Source organism: Megachile rotundata, chromosome 8 (genome assembly GCF_050947335.1).
Source record: "Megachile rotundata isolate GNS110a chromosome 8, iyMegRotu1, whole genome shotgun sequence".
NCBI lineage: Eukaryota > Metazoa > Arthropoda > Insecta > Hymenoptera > Megachilidae > Megachile > Megachile rotundata.
The window spans coordinates 16,018,455-16,041,235 of record NC_134990.1 but is presented as its reverse complement, the minus strand read 5'-3'; the positions used below and the strand labels follow the sequence as shown (position 1 = coordinate 16,041,235).

General features: G+C 49.8%; 1 long non-coding RNA gene across 2 annotated transcripts; it reads right to left on the bottom strand.

The window, feature by feature from the left end:
* Positions 1 to 6,817: 6,817 nt before the first annotated feature.
* Positions 6,818 to 22,560, bottom strand: LOC105662372 (uncharacterized). Of its 2 annotated transcripts, XR_013039020.1 has the most exons (4): positions 22,475 to 22,560; positions 10,847 to 11,013; positions 8,410 to 9,476; positions 6,818 to 7,445 (listed from the first exon to the last, which is right to left on the bottom strand). It is a non-coding gene; the product is annotated as an uncharacterized LOC105662372 (long non-coding RNA). The 2 variants fall into 2 exon arrangements; XR_001095855.2 differs by having other exon boundaries at positions 6,818 to 9,476.
* Positions 22,561 to 22,781: the final 221 nt, after the last annotated feature.

The window sequence follows — 22,781 nt, the reverse complement described above, 5'->3', positions numbered from 1 at the left end:
GGAGCTATATATTTATCGCTATGTACTTGGTGCTAGGCAGCGCGCGGTCGGCTGGGTAACGTAAATCCTATATTAGCGTCCTCTGTCTGAAGTCCGTTGCAAGGAAATTTCGTTACGTTCTACTTCCTCTCGTATCATCAATTACGCCAAGGCGGAATTAAATTGGAATCCCCTAGCTGGCTCGAAGCAATCCTCGCAAGTATTCGTCCTGCCGATAAAGGGAGAACTTGAAAATTGAACGGCGAATTCTGCGGATTCTGTAATTTCCGCTCGAACAAAGAGTCTTCTTCCCTCTCCTCGTCCTCCTTCTCTTTCTCTTGGCGAAGCAAGAATCGAGGATTTTGTTCTGCCGGAAGCAAGGACAAACCTGTCCCTGATTAGGCAAACGTGGGATTTGCAAGAATTTTCGACAGAAGTCTCGAGTGACCGGTTCCTTTTCACCCTCCGCATTTCGAGCGTCCTCCAAGGACGAGGCGCAAAGGCAACTTTTGCTCGTGGAACTCGTCTGACCAGCGACGCTCCCGATTATTGTATCCTGTGTCACGGACTCGAGCTACTAGATCTTTTCGTTCGAGTTCCAAGGTGGTCGACCACCTTCGAGCAAACCAGTTCGCGTTCTCCCCAACTTCGTATCGCGTTCGAATCGCGTGAAAATTGATCGAAACAAGTTTATCGAGATACGAAGCGGACAGTGGGAAAGAATGGGCGAGAAGTCGATGATCCTGATTTCGTGAGAAAGTTCGCTACCGACTCGTGTCGTCGGGCAGGATTATAATTAATATCGTCGAGCACGAAAGAACATAATCGCCGCAAGAATATCGTTCGAATTTAATGAAGCTATTTCCAGCAACTTCTCGACATTATTATGACAATTATCGCGCGATCGAAGCAGCAGTCTGTCAAAAGTAAATCAAGGATTCTATTCGTACTCTTCGACGCGCTCGTTAACAAGTAACATTCCTGAGCGCGATTTACGAGACAGCCGCGTCGATAATTTATGTACGTCGATCTACAGAATTTATTGCTTCTAGAAACAGACGTACTCATCGAAAAAGGTCCGTCGAGAAGAAAAGAAACTATGCCCCGAAAGAAAAGTGTACAAATCGACCCATTCGAAACCAGTAATACCAGTAAAGGAGTTTCTGGAAGCATACGGCACTTTCCCACCGCTGACCAGCGGTCAAGCAACACCGGAGACCCTTGAACTGTCACGTACTAACCGATACCGAGCGAATACGGAGAAACAATTGCCGCAGGTATCGAGGTTCGTCAGGACGAACCGATGAGATTATTCGACGGATAAGGGGTTAGCTAACAGGCTCCGATCTACCGGTTCTTCGACATCCTTTTTTTATTCGTCTGAAAAATCGAGCAAGTTTCAACGGCAACTCAGTTCGAGACGCGGTCTAGAAACGAAACTCGCAAGCCAATGATCTTTCGTCGATCTTGCCGTTGCGCAACGTGGCCAAACACCGAGACGGATTGTCAGAGACGAGTTACAATCCGAAAATCCTATTCGGACATTAGGAAAGTTCGAGACGCGCGCACGGACCGGGAACAACAAACTCTAATTACCGTAATTAATCCTGTTTAACTCGGTAAATCGGATTTTTCAGTTAGCAGTGCGGTGGTCGTGTCGCGGGCCGAGTTCCTCGACTGACGTTGCTCGGACATCGAGCAACATCTCCGAGACAATTAGACAAGACCAAAGGACCGGAGGAAACGCTGATGAAGACGGTTTCCTCAAAATTGCCCCGTTGTTTCTCTAACTGGCACCTTTGTTTGTCCGTCTTGCGACTCCGGCGGAGTGGAAGTCGACGGAAATCAAGGAGAAACGTGTATCATCGAAAGAACGAGGTACCATCAAAAAATGCAGTAAACGAGCATCGACCTCGAAGGATTCGAAGCGCTTACCATGTGGAGTACCATCAACGTACTTATTTAAGATAATTTGCAAAACGGGGTTGTGAGCTATGGAGTGTACCAAGAATTTGGGGGAACAATTTGTAGGAAAGGAACAATTTGACAGACAAGTTAGGAAGCAAGATTGTTACGGCAAGACACCGATCACATATTCTTCGTACGACACCGTCATAATCCATCTCTGTAGGAACTACTTCGCTAACTACCTCCGCAGACTTGCCCGGGGTGGGTTCTTTCAGGCTAGGACGATCATGCTGGTGCTTGGGAGGGTAGGGGTGGTGAAGCTGCTTTCGGGGCACATTAACGTCAATTTCCATCCAGGCTCTCGAGAACTTACTTCCAGTCCAAGTTGCTCGCAACCAAGGCAGCCGTAAAGTCTAAGCAGGTGGAGGCGGAACAGCGGGACGAGAAGGGTGGGTGGAACGCGGCAGTTCCCTCTTCGCTCGCATTATTAATGTTACGTGACGCGCGAGCGAACGATGGAGGAACGGAGAACGCGGACCCGTTTCCGGATAAGACGGATTTAGGAAGAGAGGCGCGCTAAGGCACCGTAAGAGCAGCGAACGGAGGAAGATCAGCGTATCCAGTCGAAGGAACTACCTTGTTGCTGTTCCTGCAGCATCGCTACCCGCCTGTCCTTTAGTCTTTGCTAATTGTCTCGGGGATGTTTCTCCAGGCAACTTCGAGTTCAGTCAAGCTCATTCGTGCGGCAGTAACGAGGAAAATGGAAACTGTAGATCGTGCGACGAAAGAATATGTTACGTCTGCTACTTTCGGAATTCTCAAGAAAATTCTAATAGAGTACATCGTTGCTAAAATTGCTCAGAAATTGTTTTTTCTGAGGACCAAGAAGACGATACTTTGGGAGGGTTTGTACAAACGCCCCTACAGAGGAACGTAAATTTTGGTACAGAATTAAGTTGATTAACCGTTCCTGGGAATTAGAGACGATTACCCGTGATTGAAGCGTCCCTCGACCGAGGGACTTGAGTTTCTCGTGAAAAGTAGGGTTACGCCGAGCAGACAGGAATCTCGTTTCTTGAATCGAGGGTTGCCTTCGCTCCGCATACAATTCGGGAGACATAAATTTAGCTGGAAACCGGATTACCCTGGTAATTGCGTAATCGAGTAAAATATCGTCTTTCGAACGGAGGTTGCGATTCGAAGGACAGAGGGACGTTTTCCCGTGAAGGGAGCCGACGTTAGGAACGAACGATTCCGAGAGTCAAACTTATCGATTTCTCGCGCTTTCCTTTCGAGAGAGCGATCCGGCCGTGCCATTGGCTCCTCTTAAAGGTTCGCGAAAAACGAAGAAAAGCCGCGCGAGAGCCAATGGCCATGCCCCGTCGCTCGGTTTCCTCTTTTTCCAGGTAATTTTTTCGCGGCGGCGACGCCTCTAAGAAAGCGGATCGCAACGAATCGGAGCGGCGCAAAATCGCGCGGTGGCTTCGCGATTGGCGGAGCTGCAGCGTCTTGACGCCGCCCCTCGAGGAACAACCCGGGAAAACAGAGCTCTCTCCGCTTCGTTCCCTCTCTCTTCCGGGCTTTTGCTTCCTCTGTCAGCTCGCGCGTTCGTTTTCTCTCGCTTTCGCCTCGGTTTCTTCTCCGTTCCCTCTTTCTCCGGTCCACCTGGCGCGTCTCTTATCGTCCTTTTCCCTTCCCCAGCGAGGACGCGCGCCTCGTTCCCGCGTCTTTCCTCTCTTTCTCCCGGCCGTTCCACCCCTGTCTTCCGCGATCCTAGCTTCCTTCTTTCCCCCTTTCCCTCTTTCCAGCCGCCTCCCATCCGCAACGAACACGTTTCGTTTGCTCCGTTTCCTTCTTGCGCCAGCACTACGTCTACGCGTTTGCTCGGGGTGCTACGCGACGAACCACTGGCTTCCACGGGGGTGGAAGAGGCGTGGAACAAGAGGAAGAGGAGTAAGAGGGCCAACTACTCCGACTAGCGGTACGACGACGCTTCCTCAGATATTAGATTTTACAAGGAGCGTGCTGGGATTTTAGAGGGGTTATGAAGAGGGAAGGAGGGTACCGTCGGCTCGTACACAGACCCGTCGGGGGTGGGATAAATATTAATTACGTTCCTAAGGGTTGCCTGCGGCTACCGGCCGTTATACTTCCCGGTGTATCGGTGTACGTGCAGTCTTAGCTCCCACGAATCTACGGGATTACCTTGCCTCGCTTTCTTATCGATCATCTTATCTTCATTCCTCCCCAAACTCCGCGAACAAAAAATTACTTCTTTACACGACTCTCTGCAATACTCTCTCTTTTACACGCACACACCAAAGCTCCAAAGGAATCGAACAGCTCGTCCGACGGCGAGTTTAAGTAGTACGAGTCAGCGAATACGAGTCGCGAGATACCGAGATACCGTTATTGGCCGCGGAGAGAGAGCCTCGAAAAGCGACGTTCATCGGAGGAGGAAAAAATACTCCATGCAGTTGAATGGAGGGACAAAAAGTGGATCGCCGTCAAGGTTCGATCGAATTCCACGGCCGGTCCATTATCTCTCTCGCCGGTAAATTGATTCCTATTATTACAGGCAGCCTGAATTGGCCGCAAAAGTTTTTCAATTTCCCTGCCACTGTCTCCGGCCGTAAATTACATTGATAAATTACACAATGCCGCTATTGGGAGAAAGCTACGTTCGAAGACACGTACCTGAATGTCTAGACGCGTTTATGCGCCTCGAACGAGTCGAAAATTTCATTTGCGAGTGGAAACGAGCATTGCCCTCAAACAAGGCGAACGAAAATACATTTATTTCAGTGTACATCTTTCGGACGAAACCAAAGGAATCTTTCGAAGAAAAAATCGATCGAATTTGCTTGTTTATTAAATGAACGTCGATTGGTTTTTCGTGACGAGATTGATGGGATGCGATTGAATCAGTTGTAGTTGCCGGAGGCATTCGTTAGCTGATGCATCGAATCTGCGGGTAATTATACAGGGTGTCGATGGTCGAAGCGGAAGTAACGCGTGATTTCGCGGTACGCGTGAATGATCGCATTCGATTACCCGTCGAGCACTCTTCCGCTCCCTGGGTAACGAAGCGCGTCGCTGCTCGTCGGGAACAAGCCACAGGGACGAATCGGAGGGTAGTTGGTTCGAAACCAGGCTAAGACAGTCGGTGCTGCCGCGTGGTGGATGCTCCGACAATCGGAGGGCAAGCAACCCCGCACATAAGTACGCGTAACAAACAGAAAATTCTAACAAATTTTACATTTTGATGTTTCGAAATGTTATTCAATATTTCGACGGAGATCTTAATATTAATACGGAGAGCAATTTTCCAGAGACCCAAGTATTTGGAACTATTTCGAAGGATGAAATTGCCGGAGGCATGAGATTAACGATCGATCGATCGATTCGCGAGATCATCAGCGACCCTGGGCGCAACGCGTTATGGCAATCGAACTGCTGCATTAACCACAAATGACATACTTAGGAGGAGGTGATTTCCCGCTGATTCGATCTGACCGTCAATGCTCTATTCCTTCGGACAATGATTCCGGCCCCTTGAGAGTACACGCGTAGGTTCATGCCCCCTTCTTCGTTCACCCTATTGATTTTCCATTCGGAAGAGGCTCGCTGTTCGAGGCGGCAAACGTCCATGCGAGCCACTCCGCCGATTGACCGACATTCGATTATCAATCAACGCGGTTTCGATCGATCGCCTCGTGACAATGAGCAAAATACTCGCGACACGCTTACCGCCCGTGGAAACCAAATCTCGTGTGTCCTTTTACGTATCTCGCCTGCTACGTCTTTCACCAGCTGTCTCTTCTATCAAAACCGACTTTAGGTAAAAAGTGTTTTTACTATTAGGTAAAAACACAAGACTTATTTTTCAAATTTAACCGTTTGAGTGCTCCTCCGTTTATATGCCAAAAATGCGGGGAGCGCTATCGCTTCTCTTGTTTGATGTTAAAATTACAAAGAGAGAGACTGCGCTCCTACTTTTTTTCTCAGTTTGACGTGAATTTAAGCTGGTTGCACTAGCGAAGTATATGCTTTATCGGTTTACAAGTAAAAATAAGTTATCTACTTCCATTAATATTTTTTTTTATATACCCAAACTTATCCGCATTTTTTGCATACGCTTACAAAATTTGTGCCGCACTGAAACGATTAATCTTTCAAGAGATGTGCTCCACTTTGAGATTGTAGGTAAACAAAAACGGGGCCTTAGTTAAAGAAAAATTAGCCCCGAATGTAATCGAATCTGTCAGAGACAGCAAAGACGCAGGCAGTAATTAATCGCGCTGTTTGATTTGGACGTCGCGGAAGATTCGCGAGTCTGATTGGTCTGGTTCCCAGTAACTACGTCTCGCTTTTCGAAGGAAAGAACAGCCCGAGGCCTTTTCCTTTGGGATATGACGCAAGAGGCTACGGGAGACGTTGGTAGAACGCGACTTAGCAGCCGACGAAGTCGTCGAGTTCGGATGAGATGCAACGCGACGCAACGCGGCTCGACGAGAGGCATCGCGATGAGACAAGATGAGAAACACCGGAATGAGATACGCTGGGTGATAAAGGTGTACAAAGCTGGCCCGCGAGGCTGTCTCTTCTACTTGCGATAACAAAGCTCTATCTTACCGGTTCCGTCTTTTTACAAGTTCGAGTATTCTCAAGTTCATAAAAATGAGAGCAATTTTCTTCGGAGCCGAATTTTCAAATACTTCGCGAGTCTGCTTTCTGTCGAATATCGGTTCTCCGTAGGAAACTTTGAGTAACAAAAATTCGAGTCACACTTGTGACGCACTCACAGCTCAAATCTTATTAAAATTCTTAATAATTTTCAACTTAAAATTTAAGCCCAAATATAATTTGTATTATCAAAGATCGCTGAATATAAAATATTCACATTTTTATTGTTTATAGAAACATGTTTGTTTTACTGTTTGTTTATACCTATAAATAGTCAGTTTTGACTGACGCATCTGACAAATAAATTGTACGGCAAGGGACTAAAATAGAAGGAATTTTTCTGAAGAGTATGCTAACATAAGAGATTGAACAGAAAAGGAAAGAAATACAAGGCAAAAATCCAAGGAAGAGAGTTTCGTACTTCGCAATTGAAGTCTCCGTCCACCGTTTTCTTATCTCGGAAACAAGCTTCTAAGTAAATAAGAAAATTGAGATACCAATAACCTGCATTTCCCGTCATATTTTTAACAATGAATGTCGAGTAACGCTGAAGGTTAAAGTTTTTATGAGATTAAAAAATAAAAAAGTGAAATAGCGATATTAATATATATTTAAGATTCTTCAGACGCTTTGGTGGCTCGCGGCTATTTACTTCGCCAGTCGCGAGGCGGATTTTCCGGGGGCTCGGATGAAGGCAGCGAAGAGAGTGGAAAAGCAAAAGGAAAGGAAGGCGAGCGCGACGGGGCGAGGAAGAGGGTGCAGGATGTAAGACGAAGGAGGCGTGGCCTCGGCATTGATCCAGAACCCCCACTCTCGTGCTTAAAAGTACGGCCCTGGTTGCTCCGTACCGTGCTCACCCCCGTGTCGACCTCCTGTAAGAAACCGGCAAGAAATGAATATTCATGAGCAACCGGCTTCGTCGTTTCTGCCTTCTTGATTCGACCTGGATCACCGGGGAAAAAACCCCATAGAATATGGGAAGATACGGCTTTATTAAATTTCCTCTGCAAACTTGTCTCCGATTAGTTCGCATTCTTTTTTTCTTCGTTATGTTTCAACTACTTATGAAACCGACGTTTATTCAGGCGAAGGATTTCATGGGATCGTTTATTTATCGAAAAGTTTAATTTAATGAAAAAATCTTTGAACGAGAATTGCGTGCGTGAGTTATAAAATCGGTAAATTCTTGAGGGGAGTAAAGTTCGATTCGATTATCGCAGCCTAGAATTTGCGGAACAGTTTCCGCTGGAAATATCCAACCTCGGATGTATTTGAATTAATTATGGCAATCCTATTTCTATTTAATGTCGCAGGATATTGCTTTATCTAATTATCGGTGAGAACGGAAAGGGAGGGAACGCAGCATCGATGGATCGGTAGCGGGTTACAAAGTCCCCGTTTCCTAGTATCTCGAGCAACGCTGAAATTCGACGAGTTTGCATAGAAAGCATCGCAGGAAAGAATCCGTTTGGAGCATCGCACGCTCGCGGATCCACTGACCCCCGGGCTTCTTATCGCGGGATTTAAACGTTCCCTCGTCAAAACTGTCCCTCGTTTCCCGAGCTTTTGAATCTCTCGTTAAAAAGAACCTTTATCGCGCAGTTACAGAAAACCGCAAGGATCATTTTCGGGAATTTTACAAAGTTACTAGATCCTGCGTGCAACGATTATAACTCCGTATATTTTCAGCCCTTTCGTTATGGCTACTGTAACGACCTATCATCGAAAAGCAGTGAACAAACGTAGCATTCTGATCGAAAGTTGAGCTAAGTCGATTTCTTCGAAACGTCCAATATACCTGCACGTCTAAATAGATCGCGAAAGATGTTATTTTACCCGATTTCAGAGATGCTCGTGGCAGACGAAGAGAGACCGTCCAGAAGGAGAGGGTGAAAGAGGGTGGTACGTCGGTGGATTGGTTGCCGGCTACGACGTTCCCAGAGTACACTGGGAGTTTGTTCTAACTTGCAGTCGGTGCCAGTTCTCCTCAAACAGGATAGATTATATTCCACGTCTCTCCATTTCGTTCCCGCCTAGCTCGCGAATCGCTCGCGCGCACCGATTGCTCGTGTTTGTTCAATCCAACTCCTCTTCGCCACCGCCATTTCGCTGATTGCGAAAAATTCCGCCGCGATGACTCCCAAACGCTTCCGCGAGACAAAGGTCTCGGAGATCCAGCGGTTCGAACCTATAATTTTAGACTACGGACTGTAAATACACGCTTTGATATTCTTCTCTGGTGTTTATAGACGCGGCTTTATTAAAATGTCTGAGATATATTCGATCGACTCTCCTAAATAATATTGCACGCGTCTTTGACCGTCTTTTAAGGTCCAGCGTCGTACTGAACCCGTAACAGGATTGATTTACGAAGCAGTTAACGTTTCCGATAAAATACAAGCATCGGTTTTATTGCGGCCATTTGGAGGCGAGGAATTCTCGCGACGGAGCGTGTCTCTGTTCGTTTCCTCTCGCCTAGTCCGCGTCTTGATCGCGGTAATTTCAATTGGTCGTAACGAGCGTGTTACCCCTGCTGGTATATTTTCGGAGGGTGACAAGGGAAGGGAGGAGAGAGTCGCGCATACCGTCTCCACCCCCGCGATTTAATTCACTTTGATCGCGCGGACCGAGTCGGCCGCGAGTGTATAACGGAAACCTCGAATTCAGATCCGAAAGATAGGATTAACTGGGCTTCGTGGAATATATTGTTCGTGGCCGGGTCTGGCAAAGACTGTTCCCTCGTTCGTTAAACCGTCGTTCTTCAAGATTTTTCTTCGAACAAACCCCTTGACTCGGTGTCCGGAGAAATTCGCAGTCTGGTTCATCCTGGTCAACTTCCAGCGAGGAAACACCGTACAAATCGAATTATCGAAGATCGACTCGCGTCCTGTGGTCAAAGTAGTCTGCAACATCAAATTAAAATGTCAGCTCACAGGTTAATTACGGTCACTTTAAGGGCCCTTTGAACGCCACGACGTTAAAGGGCGACTGCACACACGGTCCAGTCGAGACGCTTCGAAGGAGGATATTAATATCGACGGGGATGCAGTTTTCCAACGACGGCGCAACATCTTTAAACCGAAACGTTACCAGCCCGACTCGTAAACTATATTCTCGCGATCCTTTAAAATATTTATAGGATCTGGCCCAGGAGCGAGGAGGACAGAGGGTGGCGACCGGGTGGCGGCGGAGGTGTAGTCGGTGGAGGAGAGACTCATCCAAGTTGGCAACTTTCGGTCGTATTAGCTTTTGTATATATATTACCTCATTTGCGAGAGGAAAGCTTATACTTCTACCCCCTGTAGACACTATATAGATATACGTGCACTCACCTACCGCCTCTCCCTTTACAATATATACTCGTGCACGTGTTCCGGCTGTACCGCAGCCTCGAAGCCGGTTATACCAGCCGATCGTCTTCGACTTTTCTCCCTTTTTCTCAAAGCGTAAAACTCGATCCGCGAAGAAGCGACAGGTCTCGATCGATCGATAGGCTTTCGAGCCGGCCCGTCGAAGAAGGGTTTCGGAGAATTTCATGGTGCGACGAAGGGTAAGAGAAAAATCGCGAGACAGGAAGCAAACGAGGCGAGAGAGGCGACCAAGAGTACACGGGTGCATGGGTGCAAGTATTGGCCGGTTGTCAGATGGTAGAGCCGGTAGATAGAAGGTTGGTAGAAGGAAGGTACCTACGCGAAGGTTAGGTCGGAATATAGTTTAAGCTAGACGAATGGGCTGGTGGGTGGTTCTGGAGGCAGAAGAGTGAGCCGAGGCGGGTAGTTTTGCCTGGGTACCTCCACTCCACCTCGCCAACCTCCAGCCCCGCTGCTTCCCGGCACCCCCCGCTCGAGCCTCCAACCCCCTTTCAGTTACTACTCCACCACCTTCTCCACCTCCTCGACGACGCCATACCCTCGTTCATAATATCCTGCACGTCAGACTTTGAAAACTCCAACAATTTCCTCCTGCCGCCTGGTTGGGGAACCGAAAGAGGTGGAGGCCGGAGGAGGAAGGGGATGGCCGGGGCTCGGGGGGGTGGTTCTACTCGCTACGCGGAGATGGTTCCATGCTGCTGATGCCGGTGCTAGCTCGTCGCGGTGGTAGTGGCGGTAGTGGTGGCGAACCGACGGTGCGAGGGAGACGAGTTTCGAGTTTATATAAAGTTCGGGCCACATCAATAATTATAAGTAGAGAGCCGAGGCAAGATGGCGCGCCCGACTGGCAAACCCCCATCCCCCCACGTGCCAACCGAGTCATTATTCAAACCATCTCTTACTTCCTCTTGTTTCCTCGTCTGTATCGTCCTTCGGTGGTTTTCCTCGCTGGCTCGGATGATCGACGTGCCTGCGCCGCGATCGAGGATCGATCTCCACCCTGCACCCAGTCATCTTTCACGGGCCATCGATTTCGTTGCCACGATCCGAACACTGGACAAAGAATCACCTGAAACATCGTCGACGGTTCAAGAACCAGTTGATACTGACAGTCTAATTTTTCCGTTACGTAATTGTATCGACTGTATGGAAATAAACACGATGCTCCAACTTCCCATTCGTCTATTGTCCGACGTTCGTCTTCCAAACACGCTCTTCCGCTTGACCCTTGACCCTTTATCCCAACTCGTTTCAAGAGACATTGCCAAAGTTTCGTTCGACCGTTGGAGGTCGAAGGTCACGGATCTCGGTATTTGCGAGCGCAAATATTCCCCGGTTCGATCGCGCAACGCTTCGTTCTCGAGAAAGCTGTACCGCGATACCTCTCGTATTCGACAACAAACGATTTCGCAAAGACGAGTAATGCTCGTTCGACTTGTTCAAAGATTCAACGAAGCAGAGAATTATTAAGGGGACTAAAAACACGCGAGGGAAGGCGATAGGAGAACGCTCGGTTTCCTGCAAAGATGACGGTTGATTAATGTTGGGGGTAGTTTCTTACTCACCCCCAGCGGTTCAGGATATTCGGTTACAATGGCGGCCGCCACCTTAGATAACGCCGAGAATTAATATCGCGCGTGGAGCGAGTCAGCTACAGTTCCACCCTGTTCAATTTATAATTTTAAACATCTTACTCTGCTGCAACGTCCGATAATACGAAAATTCGCCGAGCAGTAGATGCCAATGCACTTTGCGTTCAATTTTTAATTCCACGATCGATAGCGGAATTGACAATAAGCAATGATCTCAACCACTCGTCGCACGATATTCCAAGTTTTGTGCGAAACTCGTTCGAAATTTATTGGTCATGAATTAAGGATCGTACATTTTCCACGAAGGTTTCAGCAAACGGAACATTAGGGTTGGCGAAGGAAGAGTAAATTTTTCACCGGTGAACCGGTTTCCTCGAATTGGCCACTACGTCCGACGCCAAAGGGCTGTCTACAGCCGGCCACGTAGATACACAGCGGTCCGCTGGCCAGGGGATCGGTTCGAATCTGTCCCTAACGTAGTTTCCAGTTGAAACGCAGATTTGGTGTTACCCTAACTCGGCCGGGGAAACTCAGAAATCTAATGCCAGGAGGACACACACAGCAGGCCGCGCCAGCCAGCCCGACGTTAACTTTTAATGCACGGGATTAGTAGCGCGGGTGCACGCGGGGCCGCTGCCCAAACTTTGCGCTAATTTGTTCGTCTATTAATCTCGTACTTCCAACAACCGGTCGTGAACCAGTGGCGGAAAGAACGAGCATAGTTCCGCCGCGTCTCGTTTTTCATTTCGATTTTCTGCAGCGTTTGGTCAACGAACGAGACTGGATTCGCGAAAAAGAATTTTAAGAGAAACGTTAAAATAGCCGCGAAGTTGGCATTGTCTGTTGAAAGGAGAAAGAGGTATTCCGAGCGGAAAAAAGAGTGGAGAGGTAAAGTACGAAAGCAATCACGGTAAAATCACGGATAATCGTCGGGGCGAGAGAGAAATCTGGGTCGAACGGTTCGTGCGGTAAGCGGACAGTGTAAAAAGAGAAGAAAATTGGGGTATCGAGGGTTGGAGAAGCGACGAGTGGAAAAAAAGAGGAAAAAGGTGGTTCGTGTGTAACCGGTGCCGCAATGGAATGAGTTGGGATGGGACGGGACAGAGGAAAGAGGGTCTGCGCTCAATTTACCGGCCGCGGAAAAAAGGAACGCGGGAAAAGACGGGAAACAGCTTAACGGGGTTAAAACCACCCCTTCCGAGCTACGTGGTAGGAGGTAAAAAAGCTAAGCGGCGTTTTATAGACCCAACAAGCAGCCCGCGTACACCGACCCGGGTGCCAACCCCGTTTTTACACCCTCGTTGGAAATTAGAGGCTTTTTGTGCTAAATATACCCCCCACCTCTTTATCTTCTGCTTCTTCTTCTTCTTCTTCTTTTACTTCCTGCTCTTCTCTTTCGCTCGCACGCCACCGACCCGCCACTGAATCTCGCATTAATTTCAACTCCACGCGAGTCTGACCGTGCAACAAATTACTGACTGACACCCGTTTTAATCGTTTCCTACCGCGAGACTTCATAAAAGGCTTTATAAACGATAACGAGGGTTGTTTTTTATCGGTCTATCCCAAATGAAACCTAATAGAAGCGTAGCTCGTTAAAAAGAAGCTGTCGGATATTTATGCGCGAAACGAACGAGAACGAGGAAAGGAAGTTCGAGAATCTCGTTCGCGGGTCTAAGTGAAAATAAAACGGTCGAGCTGTCGGGTAAGAGGGTGTGAAACGAGGGTGGCGTTTCTCTCACATAAATTAGCCCGCAGGAGTAAAATGCAAAACATTCGTTCAAACCGCAGTTCAACACGGACGAGATTGGTCACGTTGTGGCTTTGTCTGTCCGAATCCGAGGGGTGAGTCCCTTTCCCGTCTACTTCTTGATCTTCCCTCCGTGGGGTATCCTTCGCCGTTTCGTGTCCTGTGTTTTTATTACGTACACGTTCATAAAAGTATCTTTCGTTTATCGACTTTTCACCGAAGCTTTTAACGAGACTACGATACACTCGTAGCTAATAATTAAGAGGACGCGAGGAGATTGGTACGGTGAATCGGCGGAGGAAACGGTGACCATAGTGGAGGCAACATCCGGTCCAAGAAGTCGTAAACGGAGCGAAGCCAAAGGGGCGTCCTTAACGGGGTCATTTTTAGCCTGGCGCTATCAGCGATTACACGGGACGCAAATACCCAGGGGTTCCATCGAAGATGCAGCTAGCTGAAAATTCATGGGTCGCACGAAGGAATCGAATATCGGCGGTGCATCGGAACCGATGCATCTCTGCCCCGTTATTCCCTCGGGGGCGAATCGGAACGACGAAGGTTTCTACTTGAAGGTGAAACGTTTCTCTAGGCATTGGAACGAGGTACACGGAGGTGTGGGCCCAGATAGCGGCCGATTCCAGCAACGACTACGAGAGGTTATAGGTACCGGCAGAAAGGTGCATTAGAAGAGGAGGAGGACGAGGCATCCAGGAGGAAGAGAAGGGCGTACAAGAGCGAAGAGATGGCGGGGGAGGAGGAAGGTGATATAGCCGAAGTATCTCTCTCTTCCTCTATCTTTCTGCTCGACTCTCTTCTCCTCTCCTTTCCTCTCCTCTGCCGCTTCTGGCTTTCGAGGCAATATAACTCGAAAATGGTGGCTGGCTTGCGAGTGCCGTTATCATTTCTTAGCCCGGTATCAGCCCGCCCTCCCGATTATTACTGCACCCCCGGGGCTACGCCATGGACTCTTAGATAAGCCACCCACCGCGAAGGTGTATTGTCTGTTTCACCTACCCGCTCGCCTTTCTATACAATCCTCCTTCTCCTTTGCTCGTGCCCTTCTTGCTTAGCCTTCTCCCGACTACCGTCTCGCTCTTTCTACGCGTCTCCTCTTCCTATCCTTGCCACTCTGCAGCCACTTCCGACACTCGGGAGATGTATAGAATTGTTTGAGAATCGCCCGAAGCGCCGCGAGATTACTTGGGAAAACGGATATGTCGTTCGCCGCTACCGACCGATACCTTCGATAAGGTTGTCCCCTAACGATTCTTTGTCCGCTTACCGGACAATTTGTTGGAGAAACCCTCGCTACGTCGCGACGATAATCCGAGACTCGGAACGCCGACGTTATTTTTCCGCGCGAGGACTCGTCTCTGAAAATAGCTCGCCAGGAATCGAGCGTCAGATCGGAGATGGGAATCGACAGGAAATAAATTGGCAAAAGGAGGCGGGTATCCTCGATCGGTCGAAGAAAGGATTTCCACGGTGGTTCGAGACCGAAAGCGCGGGATGGCTTCGAGAGTGCGAACGATTTCAAATGAGGTCGGACCGACTGACTGATGACGTCATTACTGTCAGGCTTAATGAAAATTTCCGGAAAGTTACCGCTCGCCTCGACTGCTGACGCCATGTTACCTTCGCCGGGGCACAGGAGGCGTGGGAGAAGGGGGTGTAGAAGAAGGGGTGGGCTGGCGCCCGCGAGCGAACGAGAAATTTTACGAGAATTTCCGAGACTAATTTCTCCGGCGCTTTGCGCTCGAGGCAGGCAGGCGTCGTTAATTTCTGACGTTAATTGCTAAACCTGAAGTTTCTAGAAATTTCCTGGGCGCCCCTAACCTCGCCTCCACCCACAGTCCGTCTCTATCCTCTCCCCCGACGTTTCGCCGTCTCTCTTTCGCCGCTACTTCTATCCGTAGATACGTCTGCCGATCCTGCGACTCGGTATCCTCTTTCTACCGACCCGGTTCGCCCGCTTTTCTGATACGAAGATTAAGCATCATTTATTCACGCGGGCCGTACTTCTTCGCGCGGCCTCCGTGACTCGGTCACTTTGCGCTCCTCGCCTCTTCGTGAAAAATTCACCAGCGAATTCCATCGTGCCTCGCGAAATTAACGCGGGATCCCGCAGGACTATTTGGACGGAAAGAAACGTCGATTCGAAAAAGAGAACCAGCGTGAATCTGTCCTTCGGGACTCGCGAGGGGTCAAAACGGAAAGGGTTACGTCTGTTGGTCGGAATCGTGCGGCAACGCGAGAACGGCGGGAAGGAGGCGCAAGGGTCAAATTCGTCGCGATAAAAGAGCGAAAGAGGAAGCGAGAGGGGAAGTGTTCCTTGCGCCCTCGCCTAGTTGTTTAGTTTTCCGCCATCTTTGTTCGCGCTTAGACGAAACGGGGCGCAGCGGGCGACGAAGGGGGGCCTGCGGGAGGAGCAGAAGGGAAAGGAGCGGGTTAATAGCGGGCTCCAGCGGTTCTGCAGCCCCGTCGAGGGTTTTCGTCGAGGGAAAGAGAGAGAAAACGACGAGAAAACGAGAGAGCGGAGGGTGGGTGAGCGCGGGGGGTCGGCGGGACGCTAACGAAAGAGGAGCGCGTATCGAAAGGAAAGAGACGGAGTAGAAAGCGTTTCTAGAGAGGGTGGAAAGAAAGATAGAGAGAGAGCGAGCGAAAAGCGAGTAGAAATAGCGAAAGACGGAGAGAAACGAGTAGAGAGCGAGAGCGAGAAAGAGAGAGAAGGGGAAAGAGAGACTTTACTTACTTACACCCTCGCCGAGCTCTCTGTCCGTGGCGAGACGAAACGATGGGAGGTTGGATGCGAAGGAAAAGGAACACTGGAGGTAGGTATTTCCCGTAGCGCGCGCGCAAAAGGCACCGTAACGATTTTCTGCTCCTTCGAAGGAATATGAAAGGCGATATTTGCGCGAACCCAGGACCAGAACACGTTCGTCTGGGACGAGAGGGGCGAAGGAGGGTAGAGCGAACGAAGAGGGAGAAGACGCGTCGAGCTTCTTCCTTCCTTGCTCCGTTTCACCTTTTCTTTCTCTCTCGCTAATGATGGAAAGCGAGGGAGGCTGGGTCGCCCCGGCAAATACCACTCGGGTGGGATTTAAGGGATGAAAAGGGGCAGGAAGCCTTCTTTGCTGCCTCCGGCAGAGAGAGCTCTTTGATGTCACTCGACCTGCTGCCTAATTTTCACTCCGTCGTGGCGACCTACTCGAAAGACGCGCGAAAAATTATTAATGCTTCCTCGGAGGGATTATTAATGCGTGAATTGAACGCGACGAAAGTTCGAGAGCGTCTTGTGGAAAATTTACACCAGAATTTCGTTTAGCTACTCGAGTCAAGTTGAAACCGAATAATTCTAAAAGATACTCCATAAAAATCAGTAGAACATACCATTGTACTAACACGAATTTTCTCTCTTTTCTCTTCGTAACATTCCTCGTCCAGTCAGTAGAAGAGATGCGTTATGATCAGACACTTCGAGATACCGCGTCTCCAACGGTCAACATTCGTTTAGCGACTGGGCTCGAACTGCGGGGAGAAAACAAGAGTGCGAAGGAATTTCAGGAGTCGTTTAAAGCAAAAGCACGGCGAGGTTGGCATTTGGAAGACGAGCGGGGAAGAAGGTTGCGGGCGCAGAAACGGGCCTCGAAGGTGGTTGTGGATGGTGGCGAAGAAGAGGTGTGCCCGGGTGGAAGCTCCCTCATTCCCGACTAGAGACTTAGAGTTGGTAATTAAATACAAGGAACCTTGCTTCGCCTCGTCTCGCACGGAGTCAGCTCGTGCTCACCGTCTCTTTCCCTTCCGCCCCCGTCTTCTTGCATCCCCTTTCGGTATGCTTGGAATACAGAGAGGGCTGTATTTAATTCGAGACTTCATTCGATTTACTTCGAGTCGCGGATTAGGCGCTGTCGAACTTCGAACAAACGATCGACTAACGCCATATCCGCGATTGCTCGGAAAACTGGTATCAACGTCTGCCCTGGTTTCCCGGCTTCCTATTTTTTCCTAAAGAAATAGTCCGAGTCGCATTTCTATCGAGTAATTCGCGGTTAAATATTCTGGGTTCTATCTCGCGAAGCCGAATGACTGAACTCTGGAGGACTATTAGAGAGGCAAAAAGAATTGTATGATGGAAGAAAGCAAATAATGAAAATAAAGTGAATGACGAACGTGGAGAAGCGCGGACAAAAGAGACGCAATTTGTATCGGAATCTGGCGGATCGCACGGCGGCGACCGGCCGATTCTTTCGGTAAATCAATTTCTCGATCAACCGACGAAGCATGTACGCGCATAGTCGTGCCATTATTGGCAATAACAGTGTTACAGCAGCCCATCCAGCCAGCCAGAGGCCTCTCTCTCCTCTTCTCTCGTCGCGGAACGGGGAGCTCTCTGTTCGTCTCCTCGGAGCGGCTCCTCTCCACGGCAGTTTCCTCGCTCTCTCGCGAGGCGAAACTCAATTCCCTAGACCGTGCTGAACGGAGAGGGTGCGCGTACACTTTGCTTGCTCCCGCTACACAAGACGAAATTTCATTCCCGCCCGCGCCCATCCTGTGCCCGGTAATTGTGCACGCGAAGCAACCTGAAACCTGCATTTGCCCTGTAGGTTCGCAAAGGAGCACACCCCTGCCATCACCTTCTGCCCCCGAGATTACAACTTCGACCCCGCTTTGGTCTGCCCCCAAGATCGTTCCGAATAGCGAGATTCGTCGTCGACCATGGGGAAAAGAAAAAGTTAAGAAAGAGGAGGACTTGGTCGATAAAGGATCTCTAAATTCTCGAAGGAATGTTCGCAAGCGTCAACGCGTACGTTGAAAAATTGATTTTCCTTCGAGAACGATTATCCGGGAGTAGCTTGCGGCGCAACGATCCTCCTCCCACGGGATTTGTCGGATAATCCGAGCTCGCGAGAGAAGAACGGCAGTGGAGTCGAAGTAACGAGGAACCGTTCGTTCGACCTTTCGAAGACGTCGGAAGGAGGGCGAACGCGGGCAAAAGACGAAGGAAGCTGGTTCGCCCGGAAAGCCAGAAGCTAAGGAAAGGAAAACAGCGGACGTAGACAAACAGAGCCGCTAACGTCGTTGGAAACTTGAAGCGGGACCGGCACAATAAGACGGCTCAATGAAAAGCGTCCTTTACTGCGGCTGCACCGTGAATGCTTATATGCCGTTCTCCAGCGACTTCTCTCTTTCCCTCTTCGCCCGAATCCGAGCTGTTTCGCTCGGTTTCTCTCTTTCTCTCTCCACGTGGCCCGTCGTTTCGTCGTCGCTATTTGCGCGATATCTCGCTCGTTGGGCGCCGGCTCAGCCAATGAAAGCGCGCGGAGGCGAGCTTTTACGGCGTTCTTACGGCATGGCGGGGATCGCAGGGGGTTGGGACCGCTGCCTCCGCAACGTTCTTATTGTTTCAGCCACCCCAGCCACCCTCGGCAACCACCCCACAGCCTCGCAACCATCCTCCCGCTACCGCCTAGCCGGTTTACTCCCTCTTCCCTGGGTGCCGCGGCACTGTGCTTAGAATTTTAATGGACCGGCTTAGAAATTGTTGGCGGAATTAGATTTTAGGACGAGATTAGGCGGGGCTGCTCTCGAAATTACTGCAAGGAGCACGGGAGAAAACGGAACGGGTGGCTGGCCGAGCGACGCTCGCGCGAAAGAGGCCTTTCTCCGTGGATTTATGTCATCGTGGAAAGAGCACGCGGTCCTACTCGTGAATCTCGGCTCGCTTCGTTGAATTTCCAACGGGGTTGCGAATTTTACGATCGACCCCTCGACTTCGCCTTCGCGCCCTTTCACGGCCCTCCTTTGTCGGCGAGGCTCCAGATTTTCTGTACCGACACCCTCCTTAAGGAAGACAACTCGCGTAAATTCCAATTAACCAAGATCACGGACGACGGTTCTCCGGTCAGAGTATAATGCTGTTCCGCGAGGAGTCTCAAAAACCTACCACGAAAGAGGAGAAGCTGTAAGAAGGTATCCTTGAAAATCTCGGTCGCCCTTGGAACGAGACGAGGCGCGAGAAGAACGGAGAGATTGGGGTGAGTCGGCCCCCGGTGGTGTTTGAGTTTGAAATTACGAAGCGAGAGAATTTATATGCCTGTGCCGGCTGTTCTTGCGTGGCGCGGTAGAAGTTTCATTTATTTAAGGCATCTTGCGCGAAAGCGAGAACGAGAAGCAACCCCTTGAGAAGAGGGCGAGTAAAGCTAGGGTTTCGTCGGTTGTCTCACCCCCGTCGACTTTCTTCCGTCTGAATTCAACTTGCCACGGGAACCCGAGTGGTCGCTCGCCTTATGTCGGCGTCAGCAACCGCGAACAAGCCGCTCCCCCAACAACCGGCAAAATTGAATCGCGAGACGGGCGGTTAATTGAAAAACGAAGACGTTTTCGCCTCGCTCACGGGCCAGTGTTCCGCGTTCCTTTGTCGAGTCTCGGTATTCGCGGTGAATCGAACAAAACGAGGCGACGGACGGCAGGGGGTCGAAACGACTTTGAGTCGGTCGCGCGAGAGGTGCCCCAAACTTGTGGAGGTATCTGGTCTCAGCGTACCCTGGTTCCTTCGTTTCAACGGAATGCTCTCCCGCCTCCCGTGCCCATCCTAGCCTGCAGCCCGTGTCCTCTGCCTAGGCGGCTTTGTCTGCAACTTCAGAGCCGGGGTGTTTCGCGATTATAATTTAACGACGCCGGCAACGAAGCGAAGTTGGCCCCAGAAATCAATGCGCGCACCGAGACAAAAGCCAGCGACGACAGAAAGTCGGTGACAGAGCGAGAGGAGCAGGAGGAGGAGCAGGAAGGACAGGCAGTCGAATGAAAGAGGACGAAGACAGAGCGCGAGGGAGTCGAGGACCGAGCAGGGACCGAAGAGGGCTGTTTTCAGAGAATATAAGGGAATCGTGTCTCGGAAGGGAATGCTTCGAATGTCTGGATCGAACGTGTACTCCGTTCGAAGTATCAGACACGTTCTTTTCTCGACTTCCATCGATGAATCGTGCTTTTTAAGAGAATACAAGATAATACCCGTACGATCGTTAGAGGACGAAACGAGCTTCATCCGGCGAGGCACGTAAACGTTTATGTTATCGCTAGACCGTTGCACCCTCTTCCGATCCAGCGCACGACAGAGACCTACCCCGATTCCTGAACGACGCAGGCACAGACGCCAAGCATTTGCGGCGGGTATTAAGAAATCTCTGCGGACGTTTGGCGGTCCGCCAACATTCCCGACGAATTAAAATACCGTGCCGAACGTGCGGGGAAGTATCCTCGCATTGCCGAGGTTTTCCTAGCTGCCGCAAAAGTGCCGGACGATTTGTCTTCCGAAAGGGGGATGCGTTTCGATAAAGCGGAAAAAACCCCGTTGCGTTCTACCGCAAATTCGCTCCGGGATTTCGACCCTGGGAAATTCGTGTTCTCGTCGCGTTCTCGAAGAAACGTAATCATTGATAACGGAGAAATTATTTCAACGGCTGACAGAAACAGAAACGTTGGCGAACGAATAGCGAACAGGCGGTAAGGGCGTTAAGGAAACGGCAGAGACGGCGTTTTCAAGGTATTCGAGGGGGGGATAGTACCTGACAGTCACGGACTGGAGCGTTTGCAGACGCGTGTACCCGGCGTACAAAGTCGTAGCTTGCGGCCCTTTCATTTGTAAACGAAATTACAGAATAAGGCTGGCGAGGAGAAGCTGCAGGGCTGAAGAAAGAGAGGAATAGAGAGCTGGCGTCAGCATCGAGCCGACGACGGTTACGCGACGAAGCTGGCGAGGCTAGGACTAGGCGAGGCAAGACGAGGGGGTCTGCTAGAAAAGCGGTGGAAGGGCGGACAGGAGGGGGTGGATTTTACTCCGGAGCAAACGGCTCAAAGGAAATTAAGGAGCATTCACTCTGCGAGAAGCTCCTACGGAGAAATATCTTCTCTGTGAAGAGAGGCAGAGGGAGCGAGAGCTGAAAGCTATGGACTGGTTTGGAATACGAGAGAATCCGGTCTGAATCTTTCCGTGCAAAGGGCAAGACTTCCCTTTCTATCTTTAGCGATACAACACCCGAGAGGGAGACGGAGGAACGCGCTTTCGACGAATAGCAAATAGTCTGCTCGCTTTCGAAAGGGTTCCTTCTACGGGAAAATGCTAAACGATTTATTCGCGTCCTCAGAAACAAACCAATTCCGATGAAATACCGAAAACGGCGCGTTCGCTGGAAAAAGGTTCGCATTAAGTTTTCTACGAGAACGAATAATTTGAAAAGATTCGTCGGACTAGGGAAAATCGCAATTTGTTTCGAGTCGCATTCGTTTCAGAGATTTTCGCGGGGCGAAATTTCTAAGCGTAGGAAAAGCAATAAAGGCGACGGTGGAAGGGTGAATTCCCGATGAAGCTTCGCAAGCAAGGCGGCATGCTTGAGAGCGCTTCCAGAAGCACCATTGCCCTCATCCTGTTTTTCATCCCTTATTTTGCCAGAGGGGGTAGAAGAGGGTCGGTAAGACGGGGGTGGCAGTATGGCCGCTTTACTCCGGGACTCCGCCCTCGAGTGGCTTCCCTCGAAAGGGGAGAGAACTTGGAAAACCTGACTATCCTACAGGGTAGCACAAAGTACGTACTTACGGCGTAGCACGAAACGAAATGGGGGGTGAAGTGTTCCATGGTAGGCGGGGGTGGAACGTTTCCTGCGTGGCATCTAGCGAGCGTTTACGTGCAGCGTTTATTTTTATCGCGTCGTCGGCTGCCGTACACGCTCCGTTGATCGACGTTCAACGAAAATAACGTCGTAATACGTCGCTTTCAAGGAACAACAATTATTACGAGACATTTGATACGGGCTAAAGATATAACGACAGACGAAAGAAGCTACGCCGAGAAAGTTTAACCGAGGAGTTAGAAGAGTGAGTGTAAGTAGATTACTGATCGCCAATAATAGAAGGTGTTTGTCTTAATTGCTGTGCCGATCGATTAACAGACTTGGGAACGCTCAAACTATCGCGATAGAACGTCAAGCAAAATACTGCACCGTTTTCACTATAGTAATAGTCAAGGATTTTTTCTTGAAAAGCAAATAAGTGAATCGATGGAAGATTTCGATGAACCGGTGACCCCTAAACTACCAGCAACACTTTCAAAGACAGTTTATACCTGCAAACCAACCGTGAGAAACCGAGCCGCGAAAAACTAGACTAACGAGATAATTGCATTCGAATATTACCTGAATTTTAACATTTCCCGTGAAAGAGCTTCGAGGAAAGAACTGGGCACCGGCGATCACGGGACAAAATCGTAAACTGACCAAAGGACGAGAACGCATCCAGGAACTGGTCACTTCTGGTGCCCCACTCTTCCTGTTTCCCCCTGAGTGACCGGTCAGGCCCCGGATATGTGGGAAAGAAAACCAGTTTCCGTACGGGATAGCGGGCCAAGAAAGATGGACAATCGACCGAAGGTCAATCTGATTCGGACACGAACAGAGGAGAAAAAATGATGCGAAGGAGACAAGACGGAAACCTGTTCTGGGT